The 24,796-nt window shown below is 41.8% G+C and overlaps 1 long non-coding RNA gene across 2 annotated transcripts in view; it reads left to right on the top strand.

Annotated features, from left to right (window-relative positions):
* The window catches only part of LOC105938182, a 256,421-nt gene that overhangs the window by 20,095 nt on the left and 211,530 nt on the right, over positions 1 to 24,796 (top strand). For both annotated transcript variants that reach the window (XR_002426662.2, XR_002426663.2), the window contains exon 2: positions 13,374 to 13,445. This is a non-coding gene — a long non-coding RNA (uncharacterized LOC105938182). The remainder of the gene's footprint in view (positions 1 to 13,373; positions 13,446 to 24,796) is intronic.

Genomic DNA, 24,796 nt, shown 5'->3' with positions numbered 1-24,796 from the left:
CCCCAAAGGCACCTTTGCAGGTACCACTGTAGGTACATGTAGAGTACTCAGGGTCTTTATGGCTTCCTGTCATATCAAAGTAATTGTAAAGACTTTTTGAAAATAAATGTTTTAGGAAATGGTGAAATATTAGGGTTATGGCACCTAGGTTCCTCTACTATCTTTATAGCGTTGTTAGGATCCTACAACCTTCCCTGGTTGTAATTTAAACTCGGTATTGATACAGCTGTTCTATAGAGACCCCAGAGAACCTTAGTAAAGTGCTTTAGGGAAACTTCAACAGGACAATCCTGTAGCTGCTCTGCAGTGAAGGTCAGATCTGTGTGGTGCACGACTTTTGGTCGTCCTTTCAACAGATTCTCCCATCTGAGCTAAGGCTCTCTACATCTCCTCCAGAGTTACCGTGGAGCTCCGATACTTCTTCTTTAATTCCCGGATGTTTGAGAGCTGAGATTAGGCGCAGAAACTCGTCTGATGCCGTGTTTTCTCCTCCGTGTTCAGTCGCAGACAGCTGCACCCCCCTGCCTTTTGTCCTTCACCATCTTGTAATGCTTTGATGCCACATGGCGAGTTTGAGCGTCTCGTACCTGGCTCTACACCCAGAGGGGCGTACTCATCTGAGAGTGCATTTGATACCCTCCTCACCAGGATCATACACAACAGGATCAGGCAAACATTGGAGGGGAAGATGTGTGTTGTGGAGGGGGGGGTGAACATCTTTGTTCCGTCTGCTCTTTGGAAAGTGTACAGGATGTGCCTGATGTTTCCTTGGCAGAGGAAAAGGTAAAAATAGAGAAGATTCATCTGGTTTGAGTTCAGCAGCGCCACATTACTTTAGGGGTGGTTTCTTCCCTGATCTCTCTCTCTCTCTCTCTCTCTCTCTCTTTTTTTCTGCTGAGCCATCCCAGATTCTTTTGTGTGATTTAAAGCTCAAACGGACCAGGAAATACAAATAATCCCAGCTCCGAAGGCGTCCAGTGACGTGATCGTTGGGACGGCGCGAGGGAGGCCGGGCCGGCTCGCCACATTAAAGGCAAGAGTTTGAGCGAGAGATGAGCGGAGGCTGGGTTAAGTTAAGCGAAGGGGTAGGACTTCAAAGGCCGTTAGGTTTTCCTGCCATATTAAGAGTGACGAGACGCGTCTTTTATTAATAGCATTCGCCAGGGGTTTTCTGCTCTCAGCCGCTTTCATTGTTCCACAATCACGGCCGCGCGGAGACGGGATGGGAGCCCGTCTTCAAAGCTGCGGAGCAAATTACACCTTGATTACGAGAGAGGCGGTCGGCTGACGGATTTACTGCTCATGATTGTTTGAAATCTCTTGTTTTAATCTAATTTAAAGCTCTTCACCACCTTAATAAAAGCACCGTCCTCACATTTTCCATAACATCTGGATTTTTTTTTTATTTTTTTTTAAAGGGATGTGTAGTTTAACCCAAACAGTTTTTTTTTCTTTCTCAGAATTTAACTCAGGGTTGCCACCAAGTCTGAAAGGATGCAATTAGATACAAGTTTTGTCCAGGTCTGGGTTCTGTTGTGTAAACCGTCCATCAATCCAATCACTCCACCCGTTTGTCAACCCATCTCATCATCTACCCACAGCATAATCCATCCAGTTCAAGAACCAAGAGTCTTTATTGTCGCTCTGTAACTACATTACACTCTAGTTGAGACACCAGCTCAGACTGTGCATATAATGCAGACATAAAATGAAAAACGCTCAGAGAAGACCTTGAAAACCTGTAAAAAAAAACAAGTCAAGTTTATTTGTGTAGCACATTTCAGCAGCAGGCCAGTCCCTGCTTTGCATCTTGAAAACATAAACATCCCAAACGCATCGAAATGGTCACTGGTTGCAGCAATCAGTGCGACTGAAGAAGAAAGGGAGCACAAATTGCGAACTGTAAATATCCGTCATTAGTTTGTCAGCTTTTTTTGCGTTTTATACAGTTAAAAATGGGCCCCAGCTGGAACGAGGACTCCTGGAAATCAAGTCCCTGTTTGTAAAGCAAGGACCTGAAACCTGAACGGAGGATTGGAACGATTGACTTGGCAAAACCTGGGGTTTAAATCTGCTTTCAAACAGCTTTAAAGCTGTCAATTAAAACCGGTAATGACCCCCGCTATGACACGAAGCAGGTAAACTCTAGATTATGGCTGCGATGTCCTGGCGAGGTCTTCCTGAGTGAGACGCTTCCATTAGACAACAGCACACATTACCCATGGCAGGGTTAAGGTTTCCAGGGGGGTAAACGAATTTGATATGACTCTTCTCTAACCCCCAGTGTTAGACTCTCTGAAACATTAAATGATTCTGAATTTGTACAATAAACTGGTTAATAGCATTTGTAGATGCCGCTAAATGCCATTTCTGTTAGCATCATAACGTGAATACCATATAACGTAGAAAGTACACCTGGATCAATGTGAGCTTCTGTGCTTTCTGTGTCTCTGCTCTGTCTTCTCTAAGCCCCAGTGGGTCGAGGCAGATGAGCGTTCACACTGATTCTGGTTCTGGTTCTGCTGGAGGTTTTTCCTCCCTGTTGAAGGGGAGTTTTCCTCTCCACTGTCGCTTCATGCATGCTCAGTATGAGGGATTGCTGCAAAGCCATCAACAATGCAGACGACTGTCCACTGTGGCTCTACGCTCTTTCAGGAGGAGTGAATGCTGCTTGGAGAGACTTGATGCAACCTGCTGGGCTTCCTTAGAGAGGAAACTTTCTGACCAATTTGTATAATATGATTGAATTTGACTTTGGAAAGTGCCTTGAGATGACATGTTTCATTAAACTGGCGCTAAATAAATAAAACTGAATTGAATCTAAATCGTCCGGCCATGCTGACCTCCAGCCTTGGCTGTAGGCCGATCTTATCATTAGCATTAGCATGATGCTGGATCTTGATGTGGTCCAGGTCGGCTGCTTGGGTCCAGAACCTCACAAGCCGCCCTTTGTTTTCCGTTGACGTGTTTCACAGCCGTCCACATACATAGACTCTAACTTTGCTACTCTGAATGCAAACAGGCACAAAGGGAGGGCTGCAGCAGAGTAGACTTAGACTTTTTTTGTACATACTGCATACAGAACGAATTTGGTTGCATACAGCTTACAACAATGAAATGAGATTGCAATTGAAATAAAATAACATTACAGTATAAAGTGCGGCAGTGATAAGGATGTAACAGTGAAGAAGAATGTTCCACCATGTTTATAGTGCAAAAATAATGGTGTAAACAAGGCAGTATTGGAAAAGATCAATGTTGTTTGTGCTTGTTTGGTGAATATTGCATGATGTCAGCGAGGTTGTCCTCTCCTTCTTAAAGCACCTGGTATCTATTGGTCTAAGTGGGGACTGTAGAATACCTCCGCCTGTGGGAACGAGAAGTTGTTTGGACTGGACATTTGCCTCTGAGGGGACATTTTGAAGCGACTCGGAGAGAAACGGTTAAAGCAGGTCGATAGTTTACGTCCGACTGCATCTCGCGAACCTTCCGAGTTCGCGTTTTTCCAAAAATCGTTCACTTCAATAGAGTGTCTCTGAACCCCACTGAAGAATAATTTTGACCGAACTATCAGGCACGAGTTTGACTCTGCTCCCTGAAACTCAATTACCGCCACAGTCGTCCCGCTCCGTATCGGCTTGTGGTTTAGAACTCCGTCAGACGCCTGGTTCTGATTTGCATATTACAATGCGAGCGCTGCCCATCATCCCTTCTCCTCATTAAACAGCGGGTATATCTCGTCTTCTTTTTGTCCGTTTTCACAGAAAAAAAAAAAAAAAAAAGAAATCTTGATTTAGCCGCTTTAATTCTCCTCCGCGGACTTGTTTACATGATTGACTTTTTCTCTTCCCCCCTTTTTCCCATAAATCCTTGTCAATCTAAAGCCGGTCTCGCACGTTATCAAGCGAAGAGAAACAAAAAGACGCCACAGTAAACATTCTATAATTGACTGTTTATGAGCGCGATCATCAGTTAGGGTGGGATTTTAGGGCCGTAATCTGCTTCTTTTTTTTTTTCTTCTTCTTCTGCTGCTTCTTTCTTTGCCATTCAACCAAAAATGGACACGAGAGTTAATGCGTCCCTCCCAACCTCTGAGCCATTTACACTTGCTGAATGTACTTGTAATGATTAAGTTTGAAAAGAGACATTTTTTTTTTTATCATCAGCCAACACAAGAGTTGGCAATCTTAAGACCTTCAACTAGAAATAATTAGGATCTATTTGAATGCTGAGTGCGCCGAGACAAGAGTTAAGCTTGTTAACGAATGTGGTGGCAATTAAATGCGGCGTCCAGCCCCAGTTCTGCTGTTTATTTATTTATTTTTTTTTCATCACCTGAAAATTGATTATAATTCTGACCATAAAGTTTGAAACTGGCTGCCAGCGGATAATTGAAAATGCGAAGTGACGGGGTATTGTGTTGGTAAGGGTTTTAGTTCCCACGTGAAACCGGAGCTGGTGAAAATTAGTCCATGTGGCGCCTCTGTTTTAATTTCTTCACAGTTTAATGGTAAAAATCAGGTCAACCTTTAAGATTTATGAGCAGTGGAGGAGGAAAAAAAAATGAATTAATGGTATGCTATTTTTATTCAGTCAGGCGTCTGTTAATTTGATATGACCTTAGTCAAAGGCGGCGGAATAACAAACTCTACTTACTTCTTCTTAAGAGCAAACCCCTGGTCTCCCATGTTGCTTTGCTGGGGGATCTGAGAAGCGGAGGGCCCGCTGCCAGCCGCCGTTTCTTTAACTCTTATCTGCAAAACTCAACAAACGAGGGGGGGGGGGGGGGGGTCTTTTAGGACATCAGTGGCGCTGGGAAACCAACACCCTTTCATCTCATTACAGAGCGCATTGTTTCAATTAGACGTTTTCTTTATTAATTCCGCTTTGAAACGAGCGAGAGGAGTTGCTCGAGTGGCGTTTCAAGCGAGTCGGGAAAATAAATCCTGACAGCCAAACGGAGGCGGCTCGTCGTCCGACGGTGCCAAAGGAGGTGGAGGACATAAAGGTTGCGGCGTCGCCTCTGAGCGCCTTTGTCCTCCAGCCAAAGCAGAGGTGCCTCACCTCCCCTTCGTTCCCACCTTTCTTCCTCGCTCATGAGATCTCGGTGTGACTCGCCTCATGACAGCGCCTGAAAACTCACAGGCCCCCATTGAAGCATCCCTGCAGGGGTTTTCTTCACACAGGGGCTAAAGGGGAGGGGGTGAAGGTGAAAGTTTGGCACCGAGCGATGGATCCCCCAACAAGGGGAGGCCTTTGTTGCCAGGTTGCTCGTGCTCTGCAACGTGGAGGAGCCCAGGTGGCCTCTGACCTGACCTCTACTCTGAGAGGACCGGTGGGCAGAGGAAGGCTGAAGTAAGAAAAATGAAAAGAACAGCCAACTTTGGTTGGAGGGAAGGACTGGAATGGAGGAAGGGGGTGGGTGGTGGGTGGTGGGGGGGGACGGTGTGAAACAAAGTGCTCAGAAATAGGTCAACCAGTATCTCATTTTTCTTGCTTGGCTTGTAATCACCCGTGACGAGCACACAGAGGAACAGGCTATTGAGTAAGAACTAAGGACTCATGACGCTGAATGACGGGTCCCAACCATCCGTTTCATGAGAAGAAACCTAGAAGATGGAATCTCTTTGTTTACACGTCTTGTTTGGTTGACTTACCTGAGTTGGGTCGGCATGTTTTTTTTTTTTTTGTCTCTATTATAAGAAAAGGAGCACCTTTGGAGACGACAAAGAAGTTGTTTACTGACGTATACGTCAACCGCATAAAGATACATTACAACACTAAAGCTGTCTCATTGATGGGCAGCTTTCTGAAGGTCTTTCACAGTTTTCCTTTAGACTTTGGCAGCTTTTATATTTGCTATATTGCCATTGTGTATTGTGAGTAAAAAGATGAGAAAGTAGATCTACAAAACCTGAAGTGCCAGGCCTAATAAATAGCTTAAGCAGGTGAACAGTATCTTTAAGTTGTGTGCACTAAACGTCTTTTTTACTGGTTGCTAGCACCAAAGTGCCTGAAGAGCCAATTTAAAATGTTCTTATGAATCAATATATAGTGTGACTAAAAGATATTGGATACAAAAATGTGTTGTGTTAAAAAAACTTTAACTTTGTAATTTTCATTAAGAATTAAGATGATTATTCTTTTTTTAGGGGGGCTATATAGGGAGGTAAACTAACATAGGGTTTCATTAGCTAATTAAGGGTTAAACTCAAAGCTAAAGTGAGGTAAACTAAGCTTACCTAAGCTAATAAACTTAGCTATAGGCTACTAATGTATAACCAACTAAGGAAAGCTAATAGATGATAATATACGGAACACAAAACATAACAAAGCTATTACAAAGGGTGGTAGGGAAATAAATCTGGGCCAAACTAACCTAAAATCAGTTAAAGTAGAGTTAATTAGTTTACATAAACTAAAGTACGTAAACTAATTTACTTGAAGCTAAGCTATGATTTTTAACATAGCTCAGCTTTTTTTAGTTTACTAAGTTAAATCTAAATAAGGTATGTTTGACAAAACCTAACCAAAAACAACCAGGCTAGTGGTGAGCTAACATTAGCTACATCACAAATAAGCTAATGTTAGCTAGAGTAAAGCTAAGCTACAATAAACAAAGCTATGCTAATGTAACTATTATAAGGTGACGCTGGTCTCTGCTGGTCACAACAGTCTCAACAACGGTCTACATCAGGGGTGTCAAACCCTTTTCTATATTGGGCCACTTTAGCATCATGAGGTCTTTAAAATGGCCGTTTGCATCTGTATAGATGATGGTTTTGATTTCGCAATTTCGTTTCAGCTCACATAAAAATTTAAAAACTTTCACAGTAACATAAAAGTAGCACCTTAGGCCCAGTTTATACAGTTTATCTGCAAAAAAAGTTGATATTGGGGTGAGTTACACTTTAAACTCGTCATTCTGCGTCACTTTTTGTCTTTTTGGACATTTTTGGGTTATTTTAATGTGTTGTGGGAAAACTTACATCTAGTGGCAGGATGCTGTTACTACACAGTAAAAAAATCAACATTCGCTACTGAAGGCACAGTTTTAGCCACTTTGTACAATTTAAAAAGGATATATGCCTCTACTTCATGACATCATATGCCTTTTTGGGCATCATGCTAACGGTTGCACAGGTTATGATCCAACCATTGGCCTTTTAAATTGTCCCCAGAGGCTAAGGTAACTTGCACACGCCTTGATTACTTGAGGAGGCTGCTGCACTGTCATACATATTGCATATCATATTATGCTGTATTATGTAAACAGGCTGGAGTCTTTTCCAGTGTTAAAAATGTTTCACTGTGCAGTTTCTATTTACTCTAGTATTTTTTATCGTCCACTCTTGGTGTTTCTTTAGAAGTAATTTTAGATTAGTTCTTTTTTTCCCCCCAGTGCTAACAATTGTGGGTAACTGTGTGTCGCTGTCACACTCGAATGTCCCCATTGTGGGACAATAAAGGAATTCTTACTCTGTAATGCTAACAGCCGCGCGACCAGCTAGCTGTTGTTGCATACAACATCTTTTTCTTACTCACAAAACACGGAAATCAGGGGACATTTTTGGGGATAGCATTAGCCTGGGACAAAGAGTGACTCTCTGAACCTTACCGTTCACTTTCAGCCCATTCAGAATGGGCTTTATTCTTCAGGATGAGGAATGTCCTGCATGCAAAGTCAGGAAAATGTGTGTCTCATGCTCATTGTGTGAGATTTGAGAGCTAAACTGGCTCAATGCTAAACTAGCATGATCTAAGAAGCTGTTCTATAAATGTCTGCTTGTCTTTTAAACAGGCCCTATGCTAAATTAACTGAGCCAAAGCAGTCTAAACTAACCCAAATCTATTAACATCAGGATTTTTCTCAGAAATTCTAGCTTTAGATTAGATGGGGATCGGTCTTGCTAGCCAGGCACAAGCTTTTTCGTGCTAACATCATATAATCTTCATCCAAACGGTGTTTTTTGCATCCTCCAGCTAAAAGTGCAACAAATTACCTCCAGAATGACCACACACTTTACCAACGGGAGAGGAACAGACAATTTAAAAACATGTAGATTAGACTCAAGAAAGTCTAAAAAAATGTTGATTGAGGTCACTTTAAAGGCGTCAAGGAAGGTTACTTGGAAGAAATGATGAAAGAAATTGTGGCTTTTGTCTTGTTTGGGAAATATACATTTCTAGGTCGGTTTTATTGATTCCAATTAAACTTGTCTGGGTTTTAGACGTGGCAAGACAGGTACTTAAAATGCTTTGATCTTCATCCATACCAGGAAATTCAGGGGGGCTCTTCGTGAGTCCTGGACGTCGCTGTGCATTTCAGCCTGCCTGGGAGTAATTGTGTGCTGATGATGATGATTCTTCATCAGGAAGCGATTCCACATCCTGCTGCAGATTTAAATGTGATCTTGTTAAGCCACCAAAGAGACTGAATCTCGCCCATGGGTGGCCAAAGCATACTGCTGCTAATGAGGTGTGCACGGGCCCCCTGGGTAATGGCAGTGTCACGCCAAAGCTTTTAGACACCCCAGGGTGAACATCCAGCGTGGTCCGGACCTCCGTCGTCTGCTGACATTCAGTTGATGCTGAAACAATGAAGCATGTGGACCATAAAACCCGGTTTGCATTGCTAGTTTTGATCCCTTCCACTCTAAATACCCATTTTAATATGCATTTTAGCCATTATGTCACTGTTAATAAGAAGTCTCTTTGAGAATGTGCCCATTGTTGAGCGAGTCTGTTAATTATGACGGCTCAAAGTGCTGCTGTATTCCACTGACTCTTCCTCATAAGAAGCCTGATTATTCATCACCATGATAAGAATTAATTTGCAGGAAATATTGCGTCTTTTTTTCCCTCCCCCCCCCCCATCTCATGCTCCAAATTTAAATGCTCCAAATTACACATTCAATCCATCTTTGTTTGTGGGTTTAACGCTGTTAAACAAGGCAGCACTCGGTGACTTTTAAAGACCCGCGGCTTATTATACGCGACGCCGGCATCGCCGAGCGACACGTCGGGTGTTAGACAAACACTTGAATGTATCGAGGGATGTAAACAAGTGTTTGGCCTCAGCTGTGCAGCTGCTGGAAATGAAGCTCTAGCTGAAGTGACACCCGCTCGCTCCCGTGCCTTTTTTTTTTTTTTTTTTTTTTTAAAGACGACTGCAGCGACCGGGCAGGTTCTGCCGCCGCCGATCCAACGAGAAGAGTAGCAGAGCAGTACAATGAGCAAAGCTACAATGGTGAAGGCGGATCAAAACCCCCTGCTGTTTGGGTCCAGAGCATTTAATCAAAACTGGCATTAGTTTGGAAACTGTATGGCTTGAACTTTCAATCCCGTCCGCAAACTTAATATTGTTGACAGTAGCTCCGAATTCAGCTATAGACTCAGCAAGTAAAAGGATCAGATGAGCTTAAAGGGCTTTTTATAACCTTTCCATTCAGCGCATAAGACACTGAGTCGTGCACCTGGTTGAAAGTCTAAGGCGCTTTCAGGGAAGCATTTCGAATGAATTACCTTGCAGGTTTATTCCCTGTTAGTTGGTGTATTATTTTTTTTCTCAGTGTAGCGTTTAATAGTGCGCTGACCATATGAATGATATGGGTGTCAGTGGATTGGGGGGGGAAAAATCGCAGCTTGAAAGCTTTTGTCACTCAAGACGCTTTAGTTTAGAGGAAATATTAAACATGCAATCCAGAACGCTAACCAAGATATATCAGTGTTTATATCCTACAAACACCGTCCATATCAGACTATAAGGTTGGTGCATTGGGTCCAAAACAGTTTGAGTTTATTTTCCTCCTAATTTCATACAAAAAAAGGATTCTGCAAACAGGATGCACGTTTTCCATCCAACAAAAATGTTAAAAGTTGGTTTCAAACTTGGGTGACAGCAGGATGAAGAAACTTATTAAAAGCGTCTCTAAGCACAAAGTGCTGTTGTATTTCTCTCATGGTCTTGTAGTCAATCAGTACATTTTTTAGTAGCTTCTGACCGGGATCAAGCTATAAGGCAACTAGGACTGTTTTGTTTATTGGGATGGTGATAAATACCATCGTCTTTTGCTGAATAAAAACAGCGCAACTTAAAATAAACCACATTTAGAATCAAACTGGGATGCTTTTCTTTGGACTTGAGCTGCATGTTCCCTGATTGCTGGTAAAATAACTTTGACACTGATATTTATTCACTCAAAAAAGGCTGTTCATGTCAACTAACGAACCAGTGTTGGGTCAATACATAGCAGGCGGCTCCAATGAAAGAAGCATTTTTAAATTGAATCTTTAGGCTCTTTGATATGAGCAGCCTTATTTTTTATTTTATTTATAGGACTGCCAAATGTATGTTAGCTGCAGCAGGGTAGTGGGCTAATTCCTAATGAGCTTTTAACAGATACATGCAGCATAAAGCAGATGATTATAAGATTTTATTCACTAATTTCAGGAAATAAATGGTTGAACACAAACACTGTTGGCTTATCTACCTCTAGCTTTGTTGGGCTTTATTTTGCTTAATTTGGTTTGACCAACTTTGCTGTAGCTTGGTATTTTTTTGTTTGTTGAAATTCTGTTAAATGTAGTTGCAACTTGGCTTTATATAGTTTAGCATAACTTCGGTGTCTTAACGTACCTCGCCTTAGCTTACCTTAATGTAGTTCTGTGTTCCTTAGCATAGTTTTGCTAAACTTTATTCAAAGATTCTTTATTGTGGCCGCGTGTTACTGTGGTGAAATTTCTTTTTGGCCACGCTGGCAAAGAGTACACATAATAAAAACAAACAAATAAACAAGGGTTACAGTGTTTTTGTTTTTTTCCATTATAGCATTTAAAAGATAAAAAAATAAATAAAAAGATGTACATTTTAAAGTTTGTATGAACTAATTGTCCTTCATGTGTCACAGACAACAAATAATGAGGTAATAAGGTGCTTATTGTGCAATGATGATTTGAGGCTTCGTTTACAGAAATGTACATTTATATTCAGAGATGATGGTGTGTTGTAGGCAATAACATTAAAGTGATTGTAACGTATGACGGGATAGTAACAGTGGGGCGATTTTAAAGTGGACCACAGTCTCCCATCAGGGGGCGATTGCCTTCACAGCTCTGGGGAAGAAGCTGTTTCTAAGCTTATTTGTTTTTGCTTTGAGGCTTCTGAATCATTTAACTGATAGGAGAGGGGCAAACAGTGGATTGTCTGGGTGGTTTGGGATCAGTGGAGATGCGTCTGGCCCTTCTTTGGACTCGTTCTCCATAAAGATCCTGCAGACGGCATCCCACAATCCCTTGCACTGTTCTCACCACCCGTGCTAAGTCCTTCCTCTCCTGGACTAAGCAGCTCTTATACCACACAGTTATGCTGAGACATAAAACACTCTCTGTGGTAGCTCTGTAGAAGTTCTTTGGCAGTTTAGTGGGAAGTCCAGACCTTTTCAGTTTCCTGAGGAAGAAGAGCCGTTGTTGGGCCTTCTTCGCCAGGTGGGAGGTGTTCACAGTCCAGGAGAGGTCAGAGGAGGTGTGAATGCCCAGGAACCTAATGCAGTCCACACGCTCCATTACCTCCCCTTGTATGTTCAGTCCTCCTGGACCTCCTGTAGTCTAATAGTACCTCCTTGGTCTTACTGGTGTTCAGGATCAGGTTGTTCCTGGAGCACCACTGTGTGAGATTGCTGACCTCATCCCTGAAGTGGGACTCTTCATTGTTGGAGATGAGACCCACCACAGTGGTGTCGTCCACAAACGTTTTCACTGTGTTTGTGGGGTGGACAGCAGAACAGTCCTGGGTGAAAACGGTGAATAGAGCTGGGCTGAGGACACAGCCCTGTGGTGTTCCTGTGTTGAGGATCAGTGGAGCAGATGTTCCCTATCCTCACCACCTGGGGTCTGTTGGTGAGGAAGTCATTAATGTAGGAGCAGAGACGTTGTTGTGGAGCTTCATATCCAGCATGTCTGGGAGCACGGTGTTGAAAGCTGAGCTGAAGTCCATGAAGAGCATCCTAACATGTGTTGGGCTGCTGCAGGTGGGTCAGAGCTGAGTGCAGTGCTAACGAGACAATGTCCTCTGTGGAGCGATTCTCCCTGTAGGCAGACCGCCAGCAGGGATGGCGTCCTTGATGGACTTTAGGAGGATCCTCTGGAAGCACTTCATGATGACGGTGGTCAGAGCGATGGGACGATAGTCACTGAGGCCCGTGTTAATTGGCTTCTTGGGGGCAGGCATGATAACGGATGATTTCAGACAGGCAGGAACCGTGGAGATCTGCAGGGAGAGGTTGAAGAAGTCCAGAAAGACCCCTTCTGGCTGGTCAGAACATGATTTAAGCATCTGACCTGACACCATGTCTGGACCTGCAGACATTATATAATCTACATTAGCTTGTCTTAGTTTAGCCTACAATAGCTTAGTTTGGTGGACCTGAGCCTTGTTCAACATACCTTAGCTTAGGTCTGCGTAACTTGCTCTGTTTGGTTTAGGCCACATAATCTTAGCTTAACATAACATTTTTTAGCCTACATTAGCTAATCTTAGTTTAGCTGTACTAATTTTAGCAAAGTTTTTAGTATCTTAGCCTATATTAGCTAATCTTAGGTCATCGTACAATAGTTTAGTTATTGCACCTTAGCGTAGCTTAGCTTTTAGTTAAACCTGCTGTAACATAGTTTGGTTGCCTCGGTTAAGAGTATATTGTCTTGGGTTCATCTAGACCTAACCCAGAAAATGGCAACTCTATCATGTAAAATCTCTAACCCCCCCCCCCCCCCCCCCCCAAAAAAAAACAACTCCCTATTAGATCTAATAATCAGTTATTTATTTAACATTGAAGCTAATTCCATGTTAAATCAGGTCAAGCTAACCGGCAGCTACAACACTGCCCACATGCTTTAACACACCTGACTCTGTGGCTCAATCAAATAAAAAAAGAAATAAAAATACCCAGCATATACATGACTTTTAGAAAATTGTCATACGCTAGAGATCAGTATTTTTTTTATTTCCCATTGTCCAATTTCTCATTTTGGTTAGCTAAAGTATTATGGATCTCTGCATAGTACTATGATCAAAAAGCAGCTGAAGTCCGTATAAAAATCTTGACTATTTCCAAAGACTGAATAATTATTGATCAAGAAGAAAATGTGATCAGATGTAAATCTTGATCACAAAAAGTAAATTGAATATTGTCATTTATCCAATTTGGCAAGCACATTTAGTTTTTAATGTAGCTGACGTCAAATCTGTTATGTTGGCACATTTCCCTTCATCACTGACAACCACGTGTGTTGATTTTCACATAAAGTAAGACAGTGGGTTGGTCAAAATACATCATTGTTGACATAGTTTCTGTTTTTTTTTTTTTTTGTTCCAGCAAGACACATCAAAGAGGCGGAACAACAGGACGGAGAAAGCGTGGAAGTAGAGTTGACTGAAAAGCATTAAGGTAAAACCCCTCCATCAGATCAGAGCGTTATTTGATATCCCTGCAGCCTGTTCTGGTGCTGCAAGGAGCAGCGTTTCTAAAGCACGTTTGTTTGCGTCCACGTGTGTGTGTGTGTGTATATGTGTGCCTGTCGCGTATGTGCGGTAATACAACTGAGAATCATGTTGCAAGCGTTTTTTTGCCCAGAGTGTTTCTGAGCTCATTTTCAAATGGTAATTTGCCTTATCCGAAGCAAACTCACTGACTGTAAGTAAGTGATTATTTGCATGACTGACAATCATTCGGCTCGCCTACGGTCTTTTTCCAAACTGCTCCAGTTTGTCCAGTCTTTGAAAGAAATAAAAAAAAAAAAAAAAAAAGAGAAAAATCTCAGGGTGGGCCAGTTTTCTTTGAAACATCCTTTCATTTACCTTATCATTAGACACAAATATGGCATGGTTTAATAGCGGCTAAAAAGAGAAGTTTTGATATTTTGCAGTCAATAAAAAGCCTTTTTTGGGGATTGCTGAGTGAAGATGCAGTTGATGATTTTCAGCTGCTGCTTTTTTCTCCCCCCCAAAACTATCCGGTTGAGCTTTTCAGTTTTTTGGTCCAAGCATCTCAGGTTTTGGGTTTTCATCAAAGGGCCAAGTTCCTGTGGTCCCCGTTTAATTGCTAATTATCCAATTTGAGGCGTCTCGACTGTTGGTAAAGTGCAGCAATGACACGGGCCCACAGACTGCAGAACAATGTAGTGATTTAGTATCCACACCCCCCCCCCCCCCCTTCAATCATGCTCAAATGTCAGCCACAGACTCATCAATGCCCCTAACCCTGAGCACACCCATGAGACGCACGCTCAGCCCGCATTGCTACACACCAGCGCTGCAGAAAGCAAGTTCAAGATTGATTTTTCCAGAACTCCCTCGTTTTGTTTCTGTCGGGATCGAGCAAAAGCTTCAAGGATTTGTTTCCAGTCTGAGCCCCGCTCTCTTTCGGTCCGGGGGTACTTGCGGTCCGTGGGTCTCCGTGGAGCAGCTTTGTGGAGCAGATGATTGCCACTGAATGTGTTAAACACGGTGTTCTTTTCACGTAGCCGCCTCTTGTTTCCGCGCCGGAACTCGTAAACGCGACGACGCGATTATTCTTCACGGCGAAGGTGGTGTCGGGGAAAACCTACCAAGACTGATGGAAAAATATTCCCAAAAAAGTACTTTAGCTTTAAATAAATGGAGCCTAAACAGTCTTGAAGATAACTTACAAATTTTTCTTTGAGATACTTGACACCATTTGCGACTTTTTTTTTTTTTTTGTGTGTTGCAGAGCAAAACAAATGATTAATTGCAATATGACAAACTTAATCTTAACTTTCTTAATTAGCGCCAAAACCAAATAGGGATAATTTGGCCCCCGCTTAGAGAAATATATATTTAAGTGTTACTTTCCTGTTTGCTAAAACAGTTGACCAGATAACACCTTCAGTATTAGTTTTAGTATGTTTTATGGAAGCACGTACCTTTGATTCAGTCATATAATTATTATTTTTACTATAATCGCTTATCTTGCCCGTCAATTTGCTGGTGGTGCAAATAGATTTATTACTACTTTCCACAGTTTGGACCAGGATCTGCTCCATGCGCATATATCCAGCAGCAGACCTGTAGAGTTCACGTCTTTCTGGTCATTTTGCATCATATTTTCTACGTGTTCCAGCTTCAGTCTGACTCCACCACAAGCTGAATACTTGTTGACAAAATAAGTAAAGTTTTCTTGAAATTAGTGTATTTATCCTTGATTTGAGCAGCAAGTTTGAATTATCTGCCAATGGAATAAGATTTTTGCACTTAAATAGGATTAACTTATCTCCATCATGTTATTTCAAGTGTAGTTTATCTAATTATCTTATTTAAGGTGTAAAAATACTTATTCCATTGGCACATCATCTTATTTACCTGCTCAAATTAAGGACAAATATACTAATTTGAAGAAATTTTGACTCATTTTTAATTTCCGTTTTTGCAGTGCTGTAGATTTTTAGATCAACACCACAAAGTCCCCTTTATTGGATAGACTAAATATTTGTGCTTCTTATTTAAGGAACTAGAATGGATAATAATAAAACCACAAGGATCATTTCAGGAAGAAAACCACCCGTCCCGGTTCAATACCGGTCAATAACAATCCGGTGAAGGTTTTTCGCCTTGCGCCGACAGAACTGGGAGGCAGAGGGATAAAAGTCATAGAAGTCCTTCATTTGCCATGATCATCCATCAATCAGTATTTAAGACATTGACAAGTGGTAATTTAATAAGCAGTGACCTGGGCAGGCAGGAAGCCGCTCTGACAGACAATACAAACTCATTTATCACGGGGGAGCGACAGCGCTGCTCTGCCGCCGAGCCTCTGTGATCTGGCGCTTATCGCTGCAGGAGTCACCCTCGGCACGCCGCTGAGCTCAGGGAGAACGCCTTTCAGGACAGCTGGACAAACGCTCCGCCCTGTGAACGGCTTTGTTTGCAGTCCAGAGTGACTTTAAACTCCGCTTCCACCTTTATCGTCTTCTAAAGGAAGATAAAATGTTTTTTTTTTTAGTCTAATACAACTCAAATTGCACACATGAAATTATCCGATCTACCTTTAGAATTCAGGATTCTGTGATTTTTAGCGGATAAAGCGGAAACTTTCACTGTCAAAACAAGGGGATACATCAAATGTATCAATACATTCAAACAGGTTTATTTTTCTTTAATGTTGCAAAGAAAATTTCAATTAAATTTGAGCGCACACTCAACAGAAAGAAGAATATATTCAGGTTACATTACACAAGTATCAGCAATCAGAGCTACACAATTACGTTAAGTTTCTGTGTCCATTTTGGGATTTGTAAAGTGGTTTGAGCTTTTACTTTGAAAATCTCCGGTGTGACAAACTCAAGTGCACAGTTACAGGCAGATGTTTTGCCAGGAAGTAGATTAAAAAATGTTCGGAACCGATCCAGAACCCACCAACGCTCCAGGCTGAAAGAGCGGCCGCGCATCTCTAGAGTGAGATGGCATGAGATTTGTTAGCATTGCTGATGTTGCTACTTGAGTTTTTATTTTATTTTTTATTTGTAAAGCCATTTCAGAAGCTTAATGTTGACTTCCATTAAAGGAAGATCTAAGATGGAGCCTTCAAACCTCAGTCCAGTGTATCTACTGAAAAGCACGGCGATGGCAGCATCATGGTGTGGGGCTGTTCCAGCTATGGAGCTGATTATCGGAGGTGAGAATGGGGAATCTGGAGGTTATTTCACCCTCTTGGCTCCGTGCACCAGTGACGTTGAAAGTGAAGCTGCCCCCCAGCATGATGCTACCGCCGCCATGCGTGACAGCTTCTCAGTTTTTATGAACTTTAAAGGCTCCACCTGACTTCCCCTATTTTTAAGGTCATCTTTAAACATCTGGAATCGCCCTCTAAAATCTCACGCTGTTGAATATCTGTGGACCAATTCTGCCTGAGAGTGGTCAAACGTCGATGTTACGCCCTCAGCTAGCACGCCCTCGTATCATTTTCCGGCTTTGTTGGAAATTTAATGACTCTCTGAAACATTAAATGATTCTGAATTTTTACAATAAACTGGTTTATAGCGTTTGTAGATGCCGCTAAATGCTATTTCTGTTAGCATCATAACGTGAATACCATATAACGTAGAAAGTACTCCTGGGTCAATTCACACTGAGCCTGGTTCTGGTTCTGCTGGAGGTTTTTTCTCCCTGTTAAAGGGGAGTTTTCCTCTCCACTGTCGCTTCATGCATGCTCAGTATGACAGTATGAGGGATTGCTGCAAAGCCATCAACAATGCAGACGACTGTCCACTGTGGCTCTACGCTCTTTCAGGAGGAGTGAATGCTGCTTGGAGAGACTTGATGCAACCTGCTGGGTTTCCTTAGAGAGGAAACTTTCTGACCAACCTGGAGGATCTGATGGAATTTGACTTTGTAAAGAGCCTTGAGATGACATGTATCATGAATTGGCGCTATATAAATAAAACTGAACTGAATTGAATCTGGATGCAGGTATTTCCCTCCCGGCGGCGCTCTGTTCCCTACGTGCTGTGACCTTCTCGCCGATCGGCGGTGAGCGGAGCTCCTTCTGATCTTTTCATCTTCACTAAGCGGACCCGGGAAGGACGGCTTACCCTGTCTTGGCTCGGTTTCATCAGGCGGATCTGTGTTTGCCCACATACGGTAACATCATACACCTCGCCGAGCCTCTCTGGGTGTCGTTGCCAAACTGCAATCAGTGGGCAGGCGTCCACACGAGCTGCCATTAGGCCGGCCGATGACTCACCCTCAGCGTTTGACTCCTGAGGAGGCAGCCGAAGCCGTAATGTGGATTTTAATGCGCGCTAATGATCGTTTTGTTTGTCTCCGCTGCTCCGCGTTTCTGGCCGAGCTCCGCTGCGATGGCTTCAGAACGGCGGTGTCTCCTTCCAGCAGCATCACCTGTGAAAGTGAGCACGCTAATGAGGACAGTGGTGGGGTGAATGGACTGCAAACCTGGCAACCCAGCTCCTCTGAGCCAGTGCAGATAGCTGTACCCTGGGTCAGGAACAGAAGCAAAGTAGTGCTGTACTGATTGTAAACGGTGTTGATTAGTTCTTATGACCCTTTAAAGCTGTTATTATTAAATCCTAAATACAAAATCTACCTATTAGTGTGTACACATGAAGAGTATTCTCGCTTATGTCCAGTGTTTTGTTTGTTTGTCTGGATATCGTTTTGTTTTTGCTGCAACATTTTGGCAAACGTTTGCATAGGATGCTTGCCAAATAGCAGTCAGCAAAAGTATCAATAAATATATAAACATTCAAAATTAACATAACCTAGTAAAATTTGGTCAGTCAAACAAATATGCCAAATAATTTAGTTACTGTTCAATCAATACAAATCCAGCTGCCTGAATATAAGTAGATTAACTAATTTACAAATAAAGTGTTTTAATCAGTGAAACAATAGGAATAATAATAATAATAATAATAATAATAATAATAATAATAATAATAATAATAATAATAAAAATAATAATAAAAATAATAAAAATACTATGATTAATAATATGATTAATAATAAAAATACCAATAACAATACTACTACTACTACTACTACTACTACTACTACTAATAATAATAATAATAATAATAATAATAATAATAATAATAATAATAATATGATTAATAATAATAATAAAAATAACAATACTACTACTACTACTACTACTACTACTACTACTACTAATAATAATAATAATAATAATAATAATAATAATAATAATAATAATAATAATTATTATTATTATTATTATTATTATTATTATTATTATTATTATTATTATTATTATTATAGGAATAATAATATAAATAAATAAATAATTATAATAGGAATAAATTAATGCAAACATATGATACAATAAAAAAGCTATAATTTTTAGAATACAAATGAGATATAGTATTTAAAATAAATGTGGCTATAAAACAACTGTCAAATAATAATTTGGAGAAAAATAAACTATACAAAATTGAGAGCTAATTAAACAATAAACCAATGCAAATTGTAGTAGATAGGATAAACAAATAAGACTTTATTCTGTCTAGTTTAGGTTTTTCGGGGTAAACAGGAACCAAGACCATTAAATTACAGAAAAGTGTTTCAACTTCAGTGATTTTTGCCGTGGAAATCTTTCCTGGCACAGCAGCACAAATATTCATAAACGTGGCGTAATCTCTAATAAACAATCCCGGCTTTAGAGACGTCGTCCCTTTTCTCAGTAGAACCAGCTGGAATGACTTTTATCATTGTTTAAAACAGGAGCCGTTATTTTTTTTTTTTTTTTTTTACGAGCAGCATTTTCATTATGAACGATGAAGCCTGAGGCCTCCCAGCCTCTGTGCCTCACGGCTCGGGCCACTTTACCGCCGCCCTCCAGTTCAGCGGAAATCAATGAGAGTCTGATTAGCGCGGGCCAAAGAGGGACTCGCCATTATTACCAATAAAGGGAATTAGATAAATGATTTTCTTGTTTTGTTGGGGGACTTCAAAACCTGCAGCTTGATCAAATTTAAGATGGAGTCATCAGTGAAATTGCTGTTGATTTATAAATAAGCTAATTGGTCCTTCCCTCCGCCGCTCCTTCTGTCCTTCTGCTTTTTATTGCTTAGTCAAACCAACTGCTTCCATTTTTAAATTGCATATTGAGTAGGGATCTCAGCGGACCTGCCAGCCCACCATTAGCAGCCTCTTCATGTACTTTCTGCATCTGAGCCGGGGAAATCTTTAAGGTATTTGTTCTGGGCTCAGACGTACCTGTGTCATCGCCGTCGCTGCTACAGGAGCCCCTCTCTTCCTTTCCAGGGACATAAAATCCATACAGACATAGACGTAGCTTAGATTAATATTAGACTCTAGACGTATGGTCTATTTTATGAATCGCAGGGGGGAATTATGATACCTAATCAGGTGCCTCTTGCTGGTGTGGAAAACCAGCATCATCTGTGTCTAATTTAAAATAAAAAGTGTTGTCAGTTCCGCGTTTGTTTTTTCTTTAAAAGTGGGAGAATACCTTTCAACACCTGTCAGTCAACACGAGCAACCGCACTGCTGTTTGTTATCCGTACCGCGGCGTTTTTCTCACCATGCCGCGTCCCCGCGCAGGTGATAATTTCATCTCCGTCACTCTCTGCTTTTTGATGCCGGCGTTGAATTAAGTGGCAATCAAGATTTCAGTCCTTTTCGCCATCAAAAAGTTTAACGTCTCCTTGCAAAACGCTTCAGCTGGTAAAATAAGTTTATTTTCCTGTTAGAGTTGCCCGTTACATTCGTTCCCCGTGCTAAACATGATGCTAAACAGGAAGCCACGCGGGGACTCGACGCAGAAATACGGATCAAAATGTGTTATTCTAAAATAAGCAGCGGCCACGCCCAGTTCTGATTACCGTCTGGCCTATAGAACCAAGAAATCTCTTCCGTCAGACGACAGGAAGTAGGCAAACCACAGTAAAAGCCATTATCCACATTGTCCGGTCTTCCAAAATCACTCCAAAAGGGCTCCACCGACTCATGCAGGAGGTCACAGAAGAACCCAGAAAAAACATCTACAGCTTTGTAGGCCTAGGTTGTTTCAGTTAAGGTCAGAAATTAAAGCCAACGAGGCAAAAATGTAACCCGACCCTAGCCAGATCCGCCTAGCTTCACTCACACCCATCTGGGACCTCTTCCATAGAGAGTGATTTCTCCAACCAATTTTATTGTCCAGCCAATCAGGACGCAGGGCTGGAGTTTCATAGATGTGACGTAGTGGAGAAGCGACCGTGAGACTGTTTTGATTCAGACAACAATGGCGGCTCGCATCGAGGAAGCAAGCGTTAGCATTGATGCTGCTATTTCTTCCGTGTTGTCCAATCTACCTAATATTGTTTCATGAAAAGAACATCAGAGAATGGCTCTGAAGGCTTTTGTTGGTGGAAACCATGTTTTTGCCCTTCTCCCGACCGGATTTGGCAAGTTTTGTTTTCCGGGGCGCGTCCGCAGCGGACATCTTGTCGGTTAGCGGTTAGCGCAAACCATGTCAGGAGGCCTTTAATCCTCAACGCGGTCGGCTCGGAATCGACTCCGACCCGCGGCGCTTTGCCGCCTGTCTTCCCCCCTCTTCCTGTCAGCTCACTGTCAATAAAACACGTCCCACTAGAGTCGCAAACACATTTAAAAAAAAAAAAAAGTTTAGTTTTTTCCTGCGTTGCTCTCATCAGCATCACGGGTTAGCTTCGGTGTGAGTGGTTGAAATAGCACGTCAATAAAGATGACAGACAAGTGGCTTATCCAATCATATGCAAGAAGTTTTGATAAGGCCCAGCCTTCAGTAAAGGCAATTCCTATGGATCTGTCCCAAATGGATGTGAGTGAAGCTAGGCGGAGCGAAATCCATCTGGCTAGGGTCAGGTTAGCAAAAATGGATCTTATTCTGAAACATGTGCGTTAAGTCTGGTGTAAATTGAACGGCAGTTTGAGAGATGACTGTCAAACATGGTGGTGGTAGTATGATGGTCTGGGGATGCGTTGTTTTCGTCTGGACCCGGACCACCTCCACCTTTAGCTCCTGAAGGAGAATCTCCAGCCTGATGTCTGGTTGTTGAGTAGGACTATCTAACCAGACGAGGAGGTCCACCTCTGAAAGTCTCAAACACCACAAAGTGGTTTTAAAGGTTTTAAAGCGGCCGGCTGAGATGTTGGGCCATGCGTTTAAAAAATGAAAACCCTCCAACAGTCCTTGTCATATTCATCATATTGAGTCAAAATAAACATTTTGGCTTCTTTATCACTTTGGAGATGTTCAAGCAATATTGCATTACTGTTCTGTACTTGCACGGTACGTTTTTTTTTTTTGTTTTTCTTTAACAAAGCTGGGTTCAGAATTCTGAAAAAAAAACAAGGATTAAGGTTTAAAGTGGATCTTCAGGGACTGTTTTGTATCAGGGGTTATTACAGCAGATCAGAAACGGTCTTTGGCGGCACATTCTCCAGTGAAACTGCTCTGGCGACGCCTATGCTGATGATATTCCTAAAACTTCAGTCTGACAGGATGAAATGCTAAATTTCAGCCAGTAAAAGTTGAAGGTATTAGAACTGAACGCAACGGCATATCTAATTCACATGAGGTAACCGCTTAGAGGACCCTTTCCAGTTTAACCGCAGCTAACGGGTGCGTCTGGACAGATTTCAGTCGTTCCTCGGCGAGCCGAGCCAATCAGGACCCCATCCAGCCCTGAAGCACAGCTTGGATTTCGTTCCCGTACTGTCTGGAGAGAAGACAAGCTCTCAATTGACCTTTTCAAACACAATCAGATTTAACTAAGCTGCTATCAAGCCACTGTTTTTTGGGCGTCTGAACGGACGCGTGTTGCTGATTCTTTCTTGGGTACCTTTTCCATACCTGCTGCTTTTCGTAGAGGCGCACCCGGAGAGAAACTGGGAACCTAAAGGAAGCTTACCGTTTTAAAGAGAACCTATTATGCTTTTAAACACGTTAAGACACATCTATGGGCTTTACTCAACATCTAAATCGGTTTCGCCAAGTTTGAGCTTCTTTCCGAATGAACTGTCACTTTTATGCAAAATAAGCTGTAGTTGGCCACGCCCCCCACGTGAAAATGGCTGCAAACAGATCCACGATGGTACGACGGTACATGTTTGACCCCGAGTCAGAACCTGGAGCGCAACCAGCAAACATACAGAGCCAGTCTCTGCATGGTAAGTTTCTAAGTGGAGACGAGGCTATCAGTAGCCTATTGTTAGCGTTAGCTCGTGCTAAATGACACATCATAGTTATGCTAAACGGCAATATAAAGCACACAAGAGACATCATTACGTACTTACATCGCCGCCATTTTTAAAGCAAATAGTGGCCACAGAACTTGCCTTCAGTCTGTCTTTTGGCCAATCTTGCCGTGCAAAGCTTTGGTTGCTAGGTAAGGGGCGGGGCTTGGCTATGGTTGCTAGGCGAGGGGCGGGGCCGGCAGATTTTGAAGTCATAATAGGCAGGTTTCTGATGCCGCTTTCCAGACACACCCAAAATGTTTGTTTATTGCCAAAAACAGCTGCATGTTGGTTGTTTTTTTGTGCTTGGACTGTTTCTAGAAGCAGTAGAGACCCAAATGGAAGTAAAATAAAAACGTGTGAAAAAATTAATGTTGCGTAATTGGTCCACTTCAAGACTTTCGTAAAAAGTGGAGCCAGTAACGGCTATGGGTTTTATACACCTTGAGTTGTATGTGATAAATAACTTTTTAAAAAAAGTCAAAGTATATTATTGTTAATTATTAGACATAAATAATTTTTAGTGTTTCCCTTTCAGTTATTTTCATGCTTGTAGCTCATTACTTTCTACTGAAGCACTGAGCTGCCACCCAGAAAAATAAAAACAGAGGTAAATCACGTTAAAACTGTATTGTTCTACTTTTTATATTTATATATTGTAAAATAATGGTCTATATCAGTGAGATCAGCTGTTTTGGAGATAAATCGCTCCATCTATATTCAGTTTGTTATAGAATCAAGATGCCATATTAGTTTGGGGTCATTTTTTGGCCAATTTGGTCTTTGTTTAAGTCTATATGGGCCCAGATATATCTGTAAATGTCTCACAGTGCTCAGTGTAACACAACCCAATGCTGAATGCTGTTCAGGTGGAGTAGTTTGGGTCCATGGACCCAACGGTGCCCCTCCAGCTGATTCAATGAGAAATGCAGGCACCTCAACTGGATCAGGCTCCTTATTCCGCCTGTACACAAACAAGTCACTCAGGTTCCTTCTCAGCGTACGTGTAATCATGACAATCTGTCCGTAGCTGAATCAAAGCGTGAAACTGAATGTGGTCAGTTGCTGTAGATGAGAAGTCCTCCATATGATTCTGTAGGCACGTTTTCTGGACACAACATAATATTTCTGTATGAAAAAATATCTGAAAATGATTGGGGAAAATATGGGGTTATTAATTGCTTTCCTACTGCTCTGAAAGGATTCAGAGTAGTAGTTATCCCCGTTTTTATAACAGTTTTGTTATAAGCTAATTGGTCCTTCCCTCCACCGCTCCTTCTGTCCTTCTGCTTTTTATTGCTTAGTCAAACCAACTGCTTCCATTTTTAAATGTTGAGTAGGGATCTCAGCGGACCTGCCAGCCCACCATTGGCAGCTTTTTGTAACAGTTTGTAACAGTTTTTCCTTCCACTTAACTTTCCAAGAATATGCTTGATTCAAAAAAAAAAAAAAAAAAAAAAAAAAAAAATAAAAAAATAAATATATATATATATATATATATATATATATATATATATATATATATATATATATATATATATATATAAAAGCTGTTAGCTGTAATCATTCAATTGAACTGAAGCGCTACTGAAAGCTGAAAGACTTTTAATGCACTACATTGTGTACAATTATGTTTTTAACTTCCACTTTTATATATGAATCACCAAAGTTCTTAAAGTTTAAAACATTCAGGCTCAGTCATAAGAAACGATTGTTCAGTAAAAGCAGACGCCGTGCGTTGCTGAATGAAGCTGATGGGGGGTAAGTGTCACTTTTCCCAGTCGCGGCTCAGGCGGCTGCCTCTCTACAGCTTTGTGAGGCAGAATTAATTGGCGACAGGGCAGGTACCTGCTCCCGCTCTCTGTTTCCTGTCCTCGTTTTCCCTTCGGCACCTCTCCAACAGCTGAGACCCCCCCCCCCCCTCCTGGTGTCTGTGTGTGTAAGTCACCTGGAAAGCTTGTGTAGTGGAGGTATCAGTGGGGCGCAGGTTGCCCGGCGAGCCCCGGGGAGCCGGCAGCGAAG

The sequence above is a fragment of the Fundulus heteroclitus genome, chromosome 24, assembly GCF_011125445.2.
Source record: "Fundulus heteroclitus isolate FHET01 chromosome 24, MU-UCD_Fhet_4.1, whole genome shotgun sequence".
NCBI lineage: Eukaryota > Metazoa > Chordata > Actinopteri > Cyprinodontiformes > Fundulidae > Fundulus > Fundulus heteroclitus.
Note: the sequence above shows the minus strand (reverse complement) of the source record. Positions and strands in the feature narration are given on the sequence as shown.